The sequence below is a fragment of the Buteo buteo genome, unplaced genomic scaffold (genome assembly GCF_964188355.1).
Source record: "Buteo buteo unplaced genomic scaffold, bButBut1.hap1.1 HAP1_SCAFFOLD_195, whole genome shotgun sequence".
Lineage (NCBI taxonomy): Eukaryota > Metazoa > Chordata > Aves > Accipitriformes > Accipitridae > Buteo > Buteo buteo.
This window is the reverse complement of record NW_027439359.1, coordinates 79,666-97,539: the sequence shown is the minus strand read 5'-3', so window position 1 is coordinate 97,539 and position 17,874 is coordinate 79,666. Positions and strand designations below refer to the sequence as shown.

Below are 17,874 nucleotides of genomic sequence, written 5' to 3'. Positions count from 1 at the left end.
CCAAATGAGATGACTCTTGCCATCTTTCATTCAATCGAGGAAGTGCCTGCTGCTTAACTTCCCATGGGTGTTGAGGAGTTTTGTTCCGGATTTCGGTCCCCCAGCTGCGGGCCGGGGCTGGAGGAGCCGCAGGTGCGGGCAGTGAGGCTGCTGGGGCCGGCCCCTCCCTGGAAAGGGGGGGCTGCCGGGGGAGGGGCCGGGGCGGGGCCGGTGGGAGCCCAGGCAGGAGCGGAGCGGGGTGGAGCGGTGGCCGGGCTGCGGCTGCCCCTCGGGAGAAGGTGAGCGGGGCCGGGCGCCCCTCGGACGGCGAACGTCGGAGGCGGGGGTGGCCCGGGGGAGGTGGGGTCGCCTGTGCCGAAGGCCGGGGGCGGGAGCTGGGGGCTCACAGGGGGGCTGGGAGCACGTGCGCGCGCGGGGGGGGGGGCGGCGGCTGGGAGCACGTGCGCGTGGGGGGGGGGTGCTCACCGGGCCCCGTGGCGGGGCTGCGCAGTCGCCCGGCGGGTCCCGGGGAAAGCCCCGAGGAGGATGGCGGGGTCTGTGTCGCACGCACGGAGCGGCAGCGGGGCTGTGCCGTGCCGGGGCGGCGGCGGCGGCGGGCGCTGCCCGAAGCTGGAGCCGGGCGGGGGGGGGCCGCGCCGTGCCGCGGCGGCGGCGGCGGCGGCGGCGGGCGCTGCCCGAAGCTGGAGCCGGGCGGGGGGGGGCCGCGCCGTGCCGGGGCGGCGGCGGGCGCTGCCCGAAGCTGGAGCCGGGCGGGGGGGGGCCGCGCCGTGCCGGGGCGGCGGCGGCGGCGGGCGCTGCCCGAAGCTGGAGCCGGGCGGGGGGGGGCCGCGCCGTGCCGGGGCGGCGGCGGCGGCGGGCGCTGCCCGAAGCTGGAGCCGGGCGGGGGGGGGCCGCGCCGTGCCGGGGCGGCGGCGGGCGCTGCCCGAAGCTGGAGCCGGGCGGAGGGGGGCCGCGCCGTGCCGGGGCGGCGGCGGGCGCTGCCCGAAGCTGGAGCCGGGCGGGGGGGGGCCGCGCCGTGCCGGGGCGGCGGCGGCGGCGGGCGCTGCCCGAAGCTGGAGCCGGGCGGGGGGGGGCCGCGCCGTGCCGGGGCGGCGGCGGCGGCGGGCGCTGCCCGAAGCTGGAGCCGGGCGGGGGGGGGCCGCGCCGTGCCGGGGCGGCGGCGGCGGCGGGCGCTGCCCGAAGCTGGAGCCGGGCGGGGGGGGGCCGCGCCGTGCCGGGGCGGCGGCGGGCGCTGCCCGAAGCTGGAGCCGGGCGGGGGGTTGCCGCGCCGTGCCGGGGCGGCGGCGGCGGGAGCGCGCTGGAGCCGCCCGGACCGGCCCTGGGGGCTCGGCGGGGACTGCGGCTGCGCCGGCGTGGGGGTGGGCGGAAACGGAAGCGGCGTCCCCTCGGGGTCAGGCAGCAGGGCAGGCTGCCTCCCGGGGCATGCCGGGAGCTGTAGTTTTCGCGGACTCGGCGGCCGGGCAGCAGCGCGGCTCTCGGGCGCGGCGTAGTCCTCGCTGCCGCCGCGGCCCCCGGAGTCCGACCAGGTCAGACTCGGGAGCGTTGCCGGTTTCGCGTGGTTTTCCGCGGGCTTCCCGCCGCGCCCGCTCCCCGACCAGCCGTGCGGACGCGCCTCCCAGGCGCATGTGCCGTCCTGCGCGTGGGGCAGCCCGGCGTTCGCTCGCCGGCTCCGGCCCCTCCGGCGCATGCGCGGTGTCCGGGAGCAGCGTGGCGGCGGCGGGCGGTCGCCGAGACCGTGGGTGAGGCGAGCGATCCCCTCCGGCGGGGGCCGGGGCGGTGGCGGGGGGGTGCCTCCTGCCCGCCGGCCGCCCGGGGCTGGCGGGACGGGAAGCTGCGAAGCGGCCGCCGCGGCAGGCTCCCGGTCCGCCGGAGGCGAGCCGGGCCAGGGCAGCGCCGGGCGGTTCCCCGAGAGCCGATAGAAGGGAAGAGGGGACGGAGGCGGGCACCCCCAGGCGCGGCCAGCGGGCACCTCCCCGAGTCGCCGGAGCTCCCCCGGCGCCTTCCCCCGGCCCCGCTTGGCCCGTGCGGCTGCCCCCAGCTCCAGCCCCTCCCCTGAAGCCTGTGCTGTAGCCGCAGGCAGCCCCCGAGCCCTGTCGTGAGGGCAGCAAGCTGGCTCTCCCATGTTCTCGAGTCTCCCTGAACGTGGGTGCCGTTAGCAGCGGCGCGGGGAACGAGCGGCGTCTGCGGAAGCCCCTGCGGAAGGAGGGGCTCCGGCCAGGGTCGAGCTACGGTAATAACGGTCACTGCTGCCTCTTTCCCTCTCCCAGAGGCCACGCTGTGAGTGCGGTTGTCCGCTCGTCCCCGGGGATGCCGTTGACTGCGGCAGCCTCAGGCTCGCGTGGGCTGTCTCTGCCTGGCCTCCCTCTCCTCGCGGCACGGGAGCACAGAGGGACAGGCGGAGCGCTTGCTGGCTGTGGACGGGAGCTGCTGAAGCTGGAGAGGCCACAGAAAGGTAGAGAAGAAGAAACGGAAGGCCGGCCGGCAGCTGCGTCCCGCTGCAGGCAAGAGAGAGCTTGCCTCTCTGGGTGTGGGAGGATCCCTCCTCGTAGTCCACAGCAGGTCAGACCGCCAGGGTCTGTATGCATGACCAGCAGCGCGGTACGGCCACGTAGTGAGCGAGCGAGCGAGGCTACGTGTCTAGGGGGCCTCATCTCGTAAGAGCAGCGAGGCGCTCGCGTGTTCCGTTATGTGGAGGACAGCCAGGCGACTGGAGTTACAGAAGAGGAAGGCAGGAGAGAAGGAGAAGGAAGATTCTGAGCTGGCAAGGCCTCCTGGCAGCTCCAAGAGCGAGAGCTGCGGTGAGTGCTGGGCCCTCGGGGCCCTGTCGCTCCTCTTGTGCGTCCCGGTCGCTCCCTCCCTCCCCCTCGCTTTCTCATGCTGCTGTGACATTTGGTTTTTGTTTTTTTTTTTAAATTTTGCTTCCCCGTACCTCTCCTCTTCTGTCTATTCTCTTGTCCTACTCCCTCTTCCTCCCCCCCCCCGCCCCTCCCCGTCTTTGTCCTGCAGCCAGTTGCTGTTTTTTCCTTTTCCATCTCCTTGTCCTGATCTGCATCCGCCTCTTTCCCCGCCTCCCGATTTCTCTGGCCTGTTCTCTGGCGTTCTTTTCCTCTCTGTGCCTCTATGTGCTGCTCTGTGTCCCTGCCTTCCTATCTCTCGTCTTCCTACTTTCTGTTTCTCTCTCTCTCCCTTTGTCTTGCTCGCTGTTGCTGTTTATTTTTGTCATTCTGGATCTCACTGGCCCCGTCCTCCTTCCTGGTCATCTCTTACTCTCTGTGACCCTTTGTGCTGCTTCCTGCCCCTTTTTTATTCACCCTCCCTCTCTCTGCAGGGCTCCTGATACCTCGCTTTCTAATTCCCCACCGCCCCGTGCTTCTCACGGTCTTTGTCTTCCTCGCTCGCTCTCTCTCGTTGTCATCGTTCTTGTCTGTCGCTCTGTCTTGCTTCCTGTCCCGTCGTTTCTCGCTGTATCCCTTTGTCCCGCTCCCTGCTCGTATTCGTATTCCTCTCTGTCCTGAGGACCGTCCCAGTTTTTGATCTCCGTCCTGCCGCTGTCCTGATTTTTCCTTCTCTGCCATGTTCTCTGTCCCTCTTTCTGTCTCTTTTCCTCTGTCCTTGCTGCTTATTTCTCCATCTCTGTCCAGACCCCTGTCCCTTCCCCCCCCGCCCCGCCTTGCTGTCCCTCTGCCTTGCTTTCTTTCACTACCTTCTCTGTCTGTCTTTCTCTGCCCCGTTCCCTCTCCCGCCCTTTCTAACGGTGTCCCCCTGTCCAGCTAGCTGTCGCTGCTTTCTTTTTTCTGTTCCTCAGTATTTTTTTCTTTTTTCCGTATCTCTCTCCCACTGCCCATCGCAGTTGGTTTTTTTCCCCTCCGATGCTGGCCTGCTCTTTGTCCCTTTTGTCTGTCTCCTCTCTGTCCTTCTGTCATGCTCCCTGTGTCTATTTAATCCCTTCATCTCTGTCCTGCAGCCCGTCGCTAATTTTTTTCCGTCTTCCATCCCTTTGTCCTGCTCCCCGTCCTTGTCTCTTTCCCTTGGTTCTGCCTCCTGTCCTTTTTTCCTTTCTTGCTCCATCTCTCTGTCCTGCTCCCTATCCCTCCCGCGCTCTCTCTGTTTCTGTGTCCTTCTCCTTGCCTTTCCCCACGTTGTCTGTCTTGTTGTCCCCTCTTTGGTTTTCTTGTTTTCTGGGTGGCTGGGCCCGGCTACCCGCGGGGGTGCTTCGGCTGGGAGGTTTGGGGTGGGGGGCCTGGCCGTGCCGGTGATGGCGGGGAAATAAAGCCTGAAACGGCAATCGAGAAGCGACGCCCTGCCTGTGCTGGGGCTGCCCTGCAGAGGCGTGGGGCCGGGCCCTCTGCAGGTCCCGAGCACTCCCCGAAACTGCGCGTGGGGCCCCGGGGGTGCAGGGCTGTGGGGTGGCTACGCTCGGCGTCGCCCGTGGGCACTGCAGGGTCAGAAATGGAGAACAAGTTTTCTGTTCCTGGGGCTTGACAACAGGCTCGCGTGGCTGATTTGGGGGCTCGGAAACAGACCGAGCTGCGCGGCTTTGGGCCCAGAAACAGAGGTCCGGCCCTGCGTGTTTGGGCCTTGAGAACAGGCTCAGCAGCCGGGTTTTTTGGCTCCCAAATGGGCCCCGAGTCAGGTGGTGTGGGGGCCAAAAGCGGGAGCCGGCTTGGCTGGTTTTGCAGGCGGGTGGGAGGGTGTTGGGGGCTGCGGGGGGAAGCGGGGGGCGGGCGGGCAGGGTGCGTGGTCCCTCCCCGTAGATGGGGGTCTGGTTGTGTCGGACGCCGAAGTTCGGGAGGCCGGCACGCAGCCGGCCGAGCTCAACATCTGCGATGGTCTGTGGGGGGGAAAGGCGCTTTTCAGACCCCACGTGCCCTCTTTGAGTCCAGCTCTTCTTTCTGCGCTGCTCAGAATAGTTATTAAGTAATTAATCGCCCAAACTTAACGAATATTTACTTGGCGTGTAACTCTGCTGTTTAATCCTAATGCTCCAGTTCTGACAGCAGTTGATATGCAACCTTATGGAAAGCCCAGACCGTTGCACGTAGCTGGAGCTTGTGAGGAGAAGCAGCTGAAATCAGGCGGAGCTTCAGTGCGGAGCTGGGGCTTCAACGAGCCAGAACTGTAGCAAGCGGGAGCTGGAACGAGGCGGGGTGTCCGCTGTCTGGAGCGTGCATTAGCCAGAGGCGAAAGTACCTGCGGCTGTAACCGAGCAGGGGGCGCGATTAGCTGGAGCGTCTTTCCGCTGGAGCGTCCGTCGGCCGGACTGCGCTCCCAGCACGGCGGAAGAGCGGCCGGGCGCGGGCAGGGCTGTCCGCAGCAAGCAGCTCCGAGCAGCAGGGAGGTGAGTTGTCCTTCTGCCAGCGGCGAGCCCGGCCTCTTCCCTCGGGCATGCAATCCACGCCACGCTCCTGTCTCTGCGTGGAGGGTCTCTCCCGGTCCATTCCCACGGGCAGAAGCGAGGTGGGGGTCCCCCGGCTCTCCCGGGGCAGCCTCCCCTGCGAGGGGGCGCGGGCGAGGTGTCGTCGTCCCCTCGGTACCGGGCAAAGGGGAGAGAAACGGGCTGGCGGGAGCTCCTGGGGTGCAGAGCCCTTCCGGCAGAATCCTCCCCTGCCTTTTCACCGTTGGCTGGGTGTGACAAGCAGGTTCATTTCTTTGTCTCCTCTTCTCCCAGCGTCACCTTCCGCGTCACACGAAGAAAATCCTGCCTGGTTAATTCCGCTTGCTGCTCAGGTAATCGCACGTATCGGGCTGGGGGAGCGGAGAGAAACACTTGCGAGTTCGAGGGCACTACAGATGCTCCACGTTAAACCCACAGAGAAGGCAAATTTGCTGCTAGTGCCGAAAAGCTGATGGAAAAATTGCTGTTAACAGATCCTGAACTGGTCCCGTGATGTGTTTTTGTTTCAGGTGAAAGAATGAAATTTCCTGTCTGGTAAATTCAGAGCTGCCTGTTAGCTTCTTTAGGGGGTCGAGTGTTTCTCTTCTCTCTGTTCATACTGATTTTATGGGCAAGTTGGAAATACCCTTTTACTTTTTTATGTATAACTGAATTTTTAGGAATATGTGGTGTCCCTGTGGTTTGTTTTTGAGCACCTAGATGTCAGTAGAAATGTAATGAGTGAAACATGATGGGAACTGGTACTTGATTTTTATTTGTTTTTTTTTTTTTTTTTCCCTTCCCCATTAAGAGTGTTGATGGCATGTTGTCCCGTGGCACAATCCCCATTCCGTTCAGCGGAGTCTTCAGTCTAGGACTTTTAAGTGAAAAAGTTTGTCCTTCCAAAAAGGGACTAGTCATTCCTAGGACCGAGGCACAGCCTTGCAAGGAGAGTCGCTTAAGTACGTGATCGGAATGAAAGCCAACTTTCAGTTGATGTTGCTGCTGTTGGTCTTTGCTTTCATTGATTTCTCCACCACTCCCTCGTGGTTGGGAGCTCTGAATCGTAATGTTTTTCAGTCTCTAACACATTTCCACCCCCACCCCTCAAAAAAAGGAGAGGCAGTGTCTGAAAGTTAATTAGTTTCCTCACAAATGCGTGAGTAAATAAAATGTGAGTTATGATGATTAAAACCATAGAAATGACACCAGTCCTGCAGATCTGGACTATTTCTGAACAGGCATTCATCACACGCAAAAGTCGTCAGGGTACGGATCACCTGCGCTTCATGCTCTGACAAGACAAAATGCTGAGGCAGGGATGAGCTCTGAAAGAAGAAAAAAAAAAAAAAAAAAAGAAGGATACAGGGTCACGGTTTTGTTTTGTTGTTTGTTTTTTAGAGAGTGCAATATTGACTGGTGCCAGCCTGCAGAGCTCTTCTGCTGCCTGACCTCTCCTTCTCTTTCATGGCTGTAATTGTCGTTTGGATAATTGTAGAAGAGCAAGTAAGTTATTTGCCTCTGTGAATGTGCTGGTAATACCAGGAAGGCAAATGCTTGAACCAGTAGTGAATAACTGGGCGACGAGTAGAATTTCTGAAGGAAGAACAGCAGCAGCAACAGGAAGCAAATAGCAAGTGACCAAAAACTTGCGTGTGTCAAAGGCATCAAAGCTTTCTTGCCGAATGTTGTTTGGCAATATGTTCCAAATGGCTTTTTTTGGTAAACGTAAATTTTCAGGAAGTTCAGGGCTGCGTGTGGCAAAACGTGTCCCTCTGCGTACGCGTCCCGCTACGTAAATAGCGTGGGTCAGCGGCAAGTCCGGCGGCAGGGCTGCTGTTCCCTGCTCTCGACGTTGCCGTAGTGGTGTTGCGGTATTTAGACCTTAACGGACGGGCTGAGGAACGGAAGGAGAATGCCCGTTTTCTGTAAGGGCTCAGAATGCCGACCCTTTTCTCTGCCTGCCGCTCCCCTGTGCGTGAGATGAAGCTGTTTTGTTTTTCTCCCTTGTTCCTGGTCTAAATATTTCTGGAGCTGTTGCTGCTGTGGGTTTGCAATTGGTGTTACTGCGTTTTTGTAGCGTTGTGGCGATGGGTCGTTTCTACTGTGGCGAAGCGTCGAGATACGGTTTTCGGTTTAAAGCGTCAGAAACTACGTTCACCGGAACCGGTAACTCGCGGCGTAGGGGAAACCGATCTGGCGCGTGCAGCTGTGCTCGCAGGGATGCTGGGTGGCTCCTCATCAAAACGGCAGGGTGTGTGCGTGGACATCCGTAGGGTTGCGCTCTGGGTCCGAGAGCGTTAACGTATTTTTGCTGTTGGAAGATGGAATGGAGCGTGTGCCTGTTAAATCTCAGGGCGGTCAAAAGCTAGGAGGGACCCTGAGCGGGTTTGGTGGCACAACTGCGGTTTTAAAAGATCTTGCCCCTTTGGAGCAACGGCCTGGAAAAAATGATTCCTTTTTTGCAACGAGGCAGTTCACAAGGACAGATGTGTTGCTGTGCTCTTTAGCAAAAATACTCAACTTGGGACGTATAGGGTGATGAAGCCTCGGCTATACTAAGGCTTGAGAAAATGTCGGTAGGTCTCTATGTCTGTCACCTGCGTGTATCTAGGAAAGTGAGTTCTAGTGAAAGTAAAGTTGCCAGTGAGTCAAAAAAGAAAGGGAAAAAAAAAAAAAAAAGGCACAGTCGTCTGAAAAATGCAAAAGCTCTAGTGGCCCGTGTCAACAACTGTACCGAAGATGACGCAAAAATAGTTTTTCCTCCGCTCAGTCGTACTGTCTTCACAAACCTTCACAAAAAAAAAAAAAAGGCAGCTTTGGATTCCTACCCAGCTTTGTGCTAATGTTTTTTTTTTCTTCTCTCAGCTGGATGTCAGCTGGCACCGTTTCGCCGTGGTTGCCCTTTCTTCTGCCGTGACGGTACGAAACAGACGGAAAGATTCCGTAGTGGCCTGCAAGTACAAGGTACGCCTACGATGTGTGTCTGCGTTTTTCCAAAGGTACTTGCGGTACGGACTTTAATGTTGAGAGTGTGCCAACTCTCCTTCTACTTTTTTTTTTACATGAAATATTTTAACACAAAAACTAAAAATAAGTTCTGTTCTGGAGCATGTTACACCTATACAAAGTTTACTTCCCTCAGTTTATCTTCTCTTCCTGAAAGCATAATCTTCTGTTTCTGTGTGCTTGCTAGTAAATGATACTGTGAAACTAATTTTGTCCTAAAAGAGGGAAGAAACTGTTCGTAAGAGTTCAGCTGTTCAGAAGAAACAGACTTTGTTTTCATGATAAAACCTTTATGCTTTTACAGTCAATGATTTTTTTTTTTTTTTAAATATCTTATAGTAGTGCTCAAAAACGTTACGGAGATAATTAGCATCTGTACTAAAAGCAGTCAAGGTCAAAGAAGAGACGTGGACAAAACAGGGCAAATGGGCGTCGCATCTGTGTGTTTTCCAGGCTTTCCCAGGAAGCATTAGCAGCCTTGTAACTAGTGACAGTGAGTCCTGAGGTGGTTTTGATGAGTTACTGCTTCAGTAATGTATTTTTTCCTTTCACCTACAGTGTGTAATTTTGACTTCAGTTGGAAAGAGATTTTCCAAAATGGAAGTCTTTCTCTCTCAAAGAAATTTTGTTTTATGAACTTCCCATCAGAGTGGATCTTCAGAGGTGATCAACTTGACAGTAGAAGTCATCAGTAATGAGACTTTTCACTCTCTTTAAAAAAAGAGAGGGGAAAAAAAAAAAGTCAATTTCCTTCCAAAGACCCAAGCACGGCCCATCTTCCTAAAGTTGATGGCATCACTGGTCTTTGGTTTCTCAGTTGTAACGGTCGAGATAACATGAAAAAGTGTTGCTCTGCATGCTTCAGTACTGCCAAAAGCATTAGGAAATCTGCCAGTCCTTTTTGGTAGTCTGAGGTATTGCAGCGCTGGGGATTTTACAAATTGACTTGCATTGTTTAAACTGTAACTGCCAGATAGCTGTAGTATATGATTTGTTAGGTGTATGTAAGCAGTTAGGTATTTGTCTAAACATTTAAAAAGAGAGGCAACTGAATGTTATGGGTTTTTTTTCCTGATGTTTTGACGGAGTGCTCTGAAGTACTTTCTTTCTGTCTGGCTTTCAATGGTGCGTTTCCCTGGCAGTTCAGTACACCTCTCTTGGGCAGCTCAGCTGACCAGGTGTCCCTCCGCGTTATGCAACACGCACAAAAACCCCTAGTCCCGTTATAACTGTGTACTTTGGAGAGAGATAATTTAATGGTATGAATTCAGAGCTGTGCAAGCTAAGGTAATGGAAAAGGAAAATCAAATACTTTTATAGTATAAGTATTTTTATTGGATGTATATAAACATGGGCACACCTTTTTAGTGTAAAGTGAATGATTGAGATTTGTTCTTTATTTTTCATTTTGCTCTTTGAAGTTTTCCACTTCGCTTTCAGCTTTATTCACCAAACAAGCAAGATGCAAAGCAGCAGCAGCAGCAGCAGCGCAAGGGCTGTAGCTGTTGCGGTGGATCCGTAAGCGTAGATTCTGATTGTGTACGACCTCGTCCCGCAGCCTCCCGGGGTTATCTCCCTGCAGCAGTGCTGTAAGGAAGGGAGGAGACGTTTTCCAACACCGGCGAGAGTGTTTACTTGTATGCTAAGAAGGTGTTCAAAATGGTATCGATTAGCCTAAGTGCTGATTTTAAGTGTTCAAATCGCTCTTAACTTTTAAAGGTGGTGGTGTATTTCGAGCTGACCTGTTTACCTGGCATCCTCCTTTAGCTCAGCGACTCTTCTTGTGCACCCCCAGCCTCTGCTGGCAGGGCGGTATGAGAAGCTGGAAGGTCCCTGACTTAGTCTAAACGCTGCTTAGCAACAACTACAGCATCGGTGTGTTGTCAACATTGTTCTCATTCTAAATCCAAAATGGCCCTGTACCAGCTAGTCAGAAGAAAATGAACTTTATTCCAGCCGAAACCAGGACAACCCCAAACCCCCTGGTTCTGGGTCTGCAACGGAAAAAACCAAACAAATTTGGGACTCCTGGGAAAGCCAAATCCGCCTGGATTTGTGCAGCTGGAAAGCAAAAAACCCACCCCATTTTCATGCACAAAACCACAACCAAAAGATCACCCCTTTTTATGTTGTGGAAAAGCACTGAAACACACCCCAAACGGAGTATTTTGAAAAAGCAGAAAACTCCCCAGTTTGGGGAAGATTGGGGGTGAAGCACAGGCAGTTTGAGGGGTGTTGCTGGGGGTCCTCCCAGTGTGGATTATCTGGTGTGGATGCTCTGTTGCGGGTTATCCCAGGCGAGTTACCTGCTGTGGATCATCCTGGGTGGACTCCCTGGGGTAGGTCATCCCTACCCGTGTCCCCCCATGCACCTCTGTACCCTCACCTACCCCCCCCCCCCCCCCCGCGTGTGTTTCTCCCCCATATGCCCCCTGCTGCTCCAGCCCGCCCCCTTCACCCATGCGAGTTTTTAACCCACGCGAGTTGTTTCCCCCCCGCATGCCCTGCTCTTCTGTCTCCTGTCCCGTCCCCCCTGTCGTCCCCCCCCGCTTCCTTTCCCTCTTCCATAATCCACACCACCACCACCACCCCCCCCCCCCCCCCCCCCCCGCATCATCCATCAGGCTCCAGACCCCTGGCATGCTGCCTGCACCCCATTCTCTGTCATTTTTCCTTCTTCTTTTCCTTGCAAGTTGTTGTTGTTGTTTCTTTTTAATGATTAGACTGTTTTCGTTTCAAGCCACGAGTTTTCTCACTTTCGCCCTTCCGATTGTCTCCCTGTCCCACTGGGGGCGGGGGAGCGAGTGAGCGGTCGCGTGGGGCTTTGTTGCTGGCTGGCGTTAAACCACGACACGAGGTGAGTTGCAAGCCCCGCCTGGCTAATGCTGGAGGCTCTCTATGTTCGTCCTGCCATCTTGACGGGCCGTCCTTGTTCTTCATTGCCGCTTTATAGCGAGCGCCTCTCGCTCTGTAAGCGGCAGTACTGGGGCCGTGCAGGTACTGCGTGTTGCAGGCGGCAAAGGGCAATTGTGTCGCTTGCTGGCGGGAGCGGCAAGGAGTGCGGAGCCACGCTCCTGTAGGGAGCAAAGATGGAACCTCGAGGGCTCTGCGGTCATCTGCTGAGGACTACTACTATCCCGACAGGCCTCTTTGCTATCCCTGCTTCACGGCTGATTCCTTTGCACGCCGGAGGGCGGGGCGGTAAGTAACACCGTGCAGCGTCTCTTCGATAAGAGACAAGCCCCGCACAAGAAGCCTTGTGTGCGCGCAGGATTGGGAGAGCAGAGTTCTGACAGCACGGAGGTGAGGAAAGGTGCGCCCACCCCAACTGAGCCCCAGGGTCGCCAGGGTATCGCTCGCTTGCAGGTGGGCCGCTGGCATCTGGTGCGCGGCGTTCCCTGCTGAACAGAGCTGCCCCTCTGGCACAGAGCAGCTTTGGGTCTCTTGTGGCCTGCCTTCAGGCTGTCAGCTGCACCAGGCGTTATGTTTTTGTTTTTAAAATCTGTCGCCAGCATCTGTTGACTGGCTGCTGTCACTCCCGCAACCCTGATGCCACATGCAGAGGGCTACAGCAGTCCCTGGGGGCTTGGTCCAGGGGACCACCCCCCCTCCCCCCTGCCGTTTGCAGGCTCCCTGTGCTGCTTCTCCTCTCTAGATAATGGGGTGGGGGGGCAGGGACAGAAGCGAGCACCCGAATGGTCTGTTCTTTGCACTTGACTGCTGTAAACGCTCCAGGCCCTCGGGTGCTTTTTGGAACGGAGGCGATGAAGATGACTGCCTGGGCTGCGAGTGGGGAAAGGGCAGGGCAACGTAAGCCCTGTGCCCCCAGTAAGTAGTTGCCGCCTGTGTCTGGTCTCTGCTGGGCTGAGCTGTCAGTCATCCCTCATCCAGCCGCTGCTCCGAAGAGGATCGTTGTGGGGATGCTGCTGCCCGGCGACCAAAATGGGGTCCTACAGCTCGGAGGCTGCAAAGGCGCGGTGGTGCCCCTGTAACGGCACCCGTGGTCCAACGGTAACGGCAGTGCGGCACGGGGGGAGAGTGCCGGCGCGCTCGTTGCTTCCTCCCGGTAAGGAAACGCCGCTGCCGCCCCCCGTGCGCGGTGTGGGCGGGCGCTCAGCGGGCAAAGCGCGGAACAGCAGCGCCGGCACCGCACAGGTGCGCAGCAGCGCCGCCGCCTCGGGTGCTGCCGCCTTGTGGGCAAAGTGTGGTACTGCAGCCCGGCGTTGGCGCGCCGGCTCTGACACCCCCCCCCCCCCCCCCCCCCGGCGCGCCGTCGAGGGCGGGCGCATGCGCGGCGCCCGGGAGCACCGTGGCGGCGCGCAGGGCGCGGGTCTCGGCGGCAGCGGGCGAGCGCCGGGACCGCGGGTGAGGCGAGCGATCCGCTCCGGCGGGGGATGCCTCCTGGCCGCCCGGGGCTGGCGGGACGGGAAGCTGCGAAGCGGCCGCCACGGCAGGCTCCCGGTCCGCCGGAGGCGAGCCGGGCCAGGGCAGCGCTGGGCAGTTCCCCGAGAGCCGATAGAAGGGAAGAGGGGACGGAGGCGGGCGCCCCCCAGGCGCGGCCAACGGGCGCCTCCCCGAGTCGCCGGAGCTCCGACACGGCGTGGCGGCAACCGCGCATGCGCGGCGGCGCTCCTGGTGTTGCCCAGCGACCGGGACGCTTTACGGCAGCTCGGCATCCGCGCATGCGCAGTGCGCCTTTTACGGCGCTCGCCGCTGTTGCCTGGCAACCAAAGCGCGACACGACGCCTCGGCCACCGCGCATGCGCGGCGACGCGGTTTACGGCGCTCGTGCCGTTGCCCGGCAACCAGAGCGCGTTACGGCAGCTCGGCACCGCGCATGCGCGATGCGCCTTTTACGGCGCTCGCCGCTGTTGCCTGGCAACCAAAGCGCGACACGACGCCTCGGCCACCGCGCATGCGCGGCTGCGCGGTTTACGGCGCTCGTGCTGTTGCCTGGCAACCGAAACGCCGCACTGGCGTTCGGGAGCCGCGCATGCGCGGTGGCGGCCTTTGCCGCCCTCCTGCTGTTGCCTGGCAACCAAAACGCGGTACAGCGGCTCGGGAGCCGCGCATGCGCGGTAGCGGCGCGTTTCTCCAGCGCTCTCTTCCGCCACCTATTGAACAGAGTTCGGTACTGCAGCTGGGGTGCCGCGCATGCGCGCTGGCGCGTTGTGCCAAGCGCTCGCCGCTGCCACCCCGCGACCAATGTTCGGTACTGCAGCCCGGAGGCTGCGAGTGCGCGGGGCTGCCCCGGTCCTGCACGTGCCGTCCGACGGTAACGGCAATGCGGCACCGGCGGGAGGTGCCGCCGCGCTCGTTGCTTCCTCCCGGTAAGGAAACGCCGCCGGCAAGGAAAGCTGGCACGCGCTGTCTCTGCCCGGCCTCCCTCTCCTCGCGGCGCGGGAGCACGAGGGGACAGGCGGGGCGCTTACCGGCTGCGGGCAGGAGCTGCTGCGGCTGAAGCTGGAGAGGCCACAGAAAGGTAGAGAAGAAGAAATGGAAGGCCGGCCGGCCGGCAGCTGCCTCCCGCTGCAGGCAAGAGAGAGCCTGCCTCTCCGCGTGTGGAAGGATCCCTCTTTGTAGTCCGCAGGGTCCGTATGCAGCACCGACGGCGCGGTACGGCCACGTAGTGTGCGAGCGAGCGAGCGAGGCTCCGTGCCTGGGAAGCCTCGTCTTGCAAGACCTACGAGGCGCGTGTTCTCCTAGGGGGAGGACGGCCGTGGCGCCGGAGTTACAGAAGAGGAGGGGAGCGGGAGAGGAGCGGAAAGAAGCGTCTGAACTGGCAAATTCTCCTGGCAGCGCCAAGAACAAGAGCTGTGGTGAGCCCCGGGCCCTCGGGGCCCTGACTCCCCTCTTCTGCGTTCTGGTCCCTCCCTGCCCCTCCCCTGGTCCCCTCTCTTTCCCACACCGCTGCCTGTTTTTTTTCTTTTTTCTTTTGTTTCTTTTTCCTTCCTCCCTTGTACCTCTGATACTGAAAAGCCGGTCGAAGAAACTCCCTAAGACTCGTTTTGGAGTTTTAGAAAGCAGGCATTCTTCATTGCAGCGCTGGATGCACGGGGGATAGTTCCACCTAGCGTGCATGCCACCGCTTTAGCACAAACAGGTTATATAGAATAAGTAATTGCATGTTAATCAGATTAGAATACATATACGTAAAAACGATGGCAACCGATTATCATAGTACTGCCTACATCCGATCACGCGCAATGAAGGATCCATTTGAGTCGAAGGGCTGCTTTTGCGACCACCGACCCATTTGAAGTTCTTGCTGGCTGTCCTCGAAGTCTTTATTCTTGTCCTTGTTCTTTGATCTTGAAGCTTAACGCAGTTTCAATCACGTGTGGTCAGTTTCAGCATTGTTCTCATCTAGCGTCCAGGAACATCTAGTCATAAGAGCAAAGAACTGCAAAACTTAGGAGTACCTACCTCTGCTAGTCGATTGCTTGGCTATACTTTTGTCTATTGTTTCAATGGTAGTGTTAGTATAAGATTTCTAATAATTATTTACCAAATCTCACTTTTGCAGTCACCTAGCAGCAAACCAGTTTCCACAGCTGGTACAAAATATTAAAACCATACCAATATTTAGACGTGCCATACAGAATGTATGGAAATAGGCTATCAGAGGTGTCTGAGGGGCAGGGGGAGCGCCGGGGGGCGCCCCGAGCCCCGGAGCAGACTCGCTGGCGGGACTCGATGGGCACGCGACTGACTGAATAAACGCTGGCCGTCCGTCCTCTTTGCCCTCCGGGCTGCGTTTGCGCTCCCTCTGCACGGGGCGAGGGGCCGTGAGGGAGCCCAGGGGAGGAGGAGGAGGTGAGGCGCTGGGGGGGTCGGGCCGTGCCCCCCCTGTTCCTGCTGGGCTCCGGCTGTTGCAAGTATTCTGGTAAAGAAATCAAAATTTAATCACATAGAAGAGTTAGGTTTGATTAAGAAGTAAAATTGTGAAGCATAACGTATAGGATTGTCAAGTTTGAAACGTAGCCATAGAAACTTTAGGAACTGTGTTACGCGTGACTCTAGGAACCTTAACATTGTTAAAGTTTGAAAGAGCTAACCCTAGAAACCTCACCAGGAAGTTACTGGCTTTTCTACGTTCTGTTTCAGGAAACCAAGGAAACTGTCGTGGACACCAGTTTGCTGCTTGGAAACCCCCTTACCCTTCCCATCTCGATTTGAGTATCGAAGATGCCAGTCAGCAGAGCTAAGTGTAACTGACCAATGATTGTTTTTAAATAAGAATATTGATAAGGTTATATAATCAAAGGACCGATCATTATAAAGGTTAAATTTAAGAACGAGCATAGTATGCATTTTTACAGAAGGAGCTTAGGTAACAATGACCTGACAGAAAAAGTCTGTGAAAACTGGTGGATTTTGATACTAAGTGGGGCACGCCTTTGGAGGAGCGATCCCCCGTGTCCCCAGCGCTGCGATAAACAAAGTGCCCGCTTCTTAACTTCACGTTGGTGTTAAGGAGTTTTATTCTGGATTTTGGTAACGGTTTTGGCGACCCAGATGGGACCTTGCGAGTGAGACTGGACGAGATCGAGTGTCGATCGAACTCCGGCCGGCACCGAGGTATTGTCGGGGAGAACCGTCACCCTCGACTCGCAAAGCTCCTCGCAGCGTTCCCTGGAAAAAAGGTGAGGCGCCGCTGCTTTGGAATTTGTTTGGAAAGCCTGCCCGTGAGGCGTGGCGAAAGCTTCGCAGGGTTGGGGCTTGGAGGGTCCCCGTCTGCAGTGGAAGCCTAGGCGTCTGCCCGTAAGTCATAAGCGAAAGCTATTGCTGGGTTGGACTTTGTGTATTATTTGGGACGATTGTCATTTGCATTTGTTTGGTAGTTGGTATTTGAATGTATAGAAGTATAATGGCATTAGCAAAATTGTTTAAGAATAAGAGTGCAGGAAATGGAACTGCTGATGAAAAGATACCAAAAACATCAGCGTCGGGATGTTTATTGGCACGTTGGGGTGAGTTGCAGGAAAAATGGTAAACGAACAGAACTTTGAGTTACAATACTATATTGCAATTACTGTCGTTTTGTAGGAGAGAGAGTAACTGGAATAAAGTGCCACATGTAGATTTGTTCTTTTTAAGTGAACGTATCTGACGGGGACCGGAAGGGAGTCTCCCAGCAGAACCTCTGGTTACAGCTAAACTGGGAGAACAGAAAATTGAATTTGCATTGACACTAGAGTCACCTTTTCAGCTTTAAATACCTTAGAGGGAGAGTTAAGTTTTGAAGAAATTGGTGGTGTCGGTGCAACAGGTGAACGAGAAACTAGACCCTTCTTTAAGTCTTTAACAATGAAATTAGGAAAGCAACGGGTCACTCAGCAGTTTTTGTATGTGCCAAATTCTCCTAAACTCCTGTTAAGGAGAGATCTATTTGAGAACTTAGAGGCAGAAATTAAATTTAAAAATGGAGAGATTAAAATTTTAATTCCAGAAACTAAACGTATCGAAGCAGTGGCTTTGTTGTTAACAGGATGGTTACCGACAGCAGAAGATTATACCAGTCAAAGTCTAATGCTGTAATTCTAATCGTCTGGACTGGGAAGTTCCTGGTAAATCCGAAAAGCAGAACCCGTGAGAGTTGATTTAAAGCCAGGATGGAATCCGGTAAGAATTAAACAATACCCCCTAAAACCGGAAAGTCAGAAAGGGTTAGTAATGGTAATACAAAAATTTTTAAGATACAAATTGTTAATAGAATGTGAATCCAGATATAACACCCCGATCTTGCCTGTTAAAAGGCTAATGAAAAAAGATGATAGATTAGTTCAAGACCTCCTCAGAGCAATAAATCAAATAGTACAAGATATTCATCCGGTAGTAGCAAATCCTTATACTTTGTTAACGACCCTAACGGAGAAACAAGAATGGTTCACAGTGTTAGACCGAAAAGATGCCTTTTTCCGTATTCCCTTGGATCCCAATAGTCAAGAGGTTTTTGCTTTGGAATGGGAAAATCCTGAGACTGGGAGAAAAACACAATATACGTGGACAGTCTTGCCTCAAGGCTTTAAGAATAGTCTTACCGTTTTTGGAAGTCAATTGGCACGAGACTTAGAGATTTGGAAGAAAGAAAGTAATCAAGAAATCTTGCCGGAATATATGGATGATCTGTTAATTGTAGCCGAGACGGAAGAACAATGCACAAAGTTAACTATTAACTTTTTGAACTTTTGGGGAATCGGTGGATATCGAGCGTCAAAAGAAAAAAACCAAATAACCCAGAAAGAAGAAACTTATGTAAATGAGTTTTAAAATCCTAAAAGGGCAGAGACAATTGGGAACTGAGAGAAAAGAGGCAATTTGTCGTCTCCCCGAACCTAAGACGAAAAAAATTAATGACGAGCATTTCCGGGAATGGTCGAGTGGTGTCACCTGTAGATGATAAATTGTGGCTTGCTGGCCTGACCTTTATAGGAGCAGCTCAAAACCTCAAACAATGGATTGGACCGATGCCCAGAAAGCTACTTTCC

General features: G+C 56.1%; 1 long non-coding RNA gene across 1 annotated transcript; it reads left to right on the top strand.

The window, feature by feature from the left end:
• Positions 1–4,993: 4,993 nt before the first annotated feature.
• LOC142028231 (uncharacterized) lies at positions 4,994–10,950 on the top strand. Its single transcript, XR_012649487.1, has 3 exons — positions 4,994–5,338; positions 5,669–5,727; positions 8,243–10,950. It is a non-coding gene; the product is annotated as an uncharacterized LOC142028231 (long non-coding RNA).
• Positions 10,951–17,874: the final 6,924 nt, after the last annotated feature.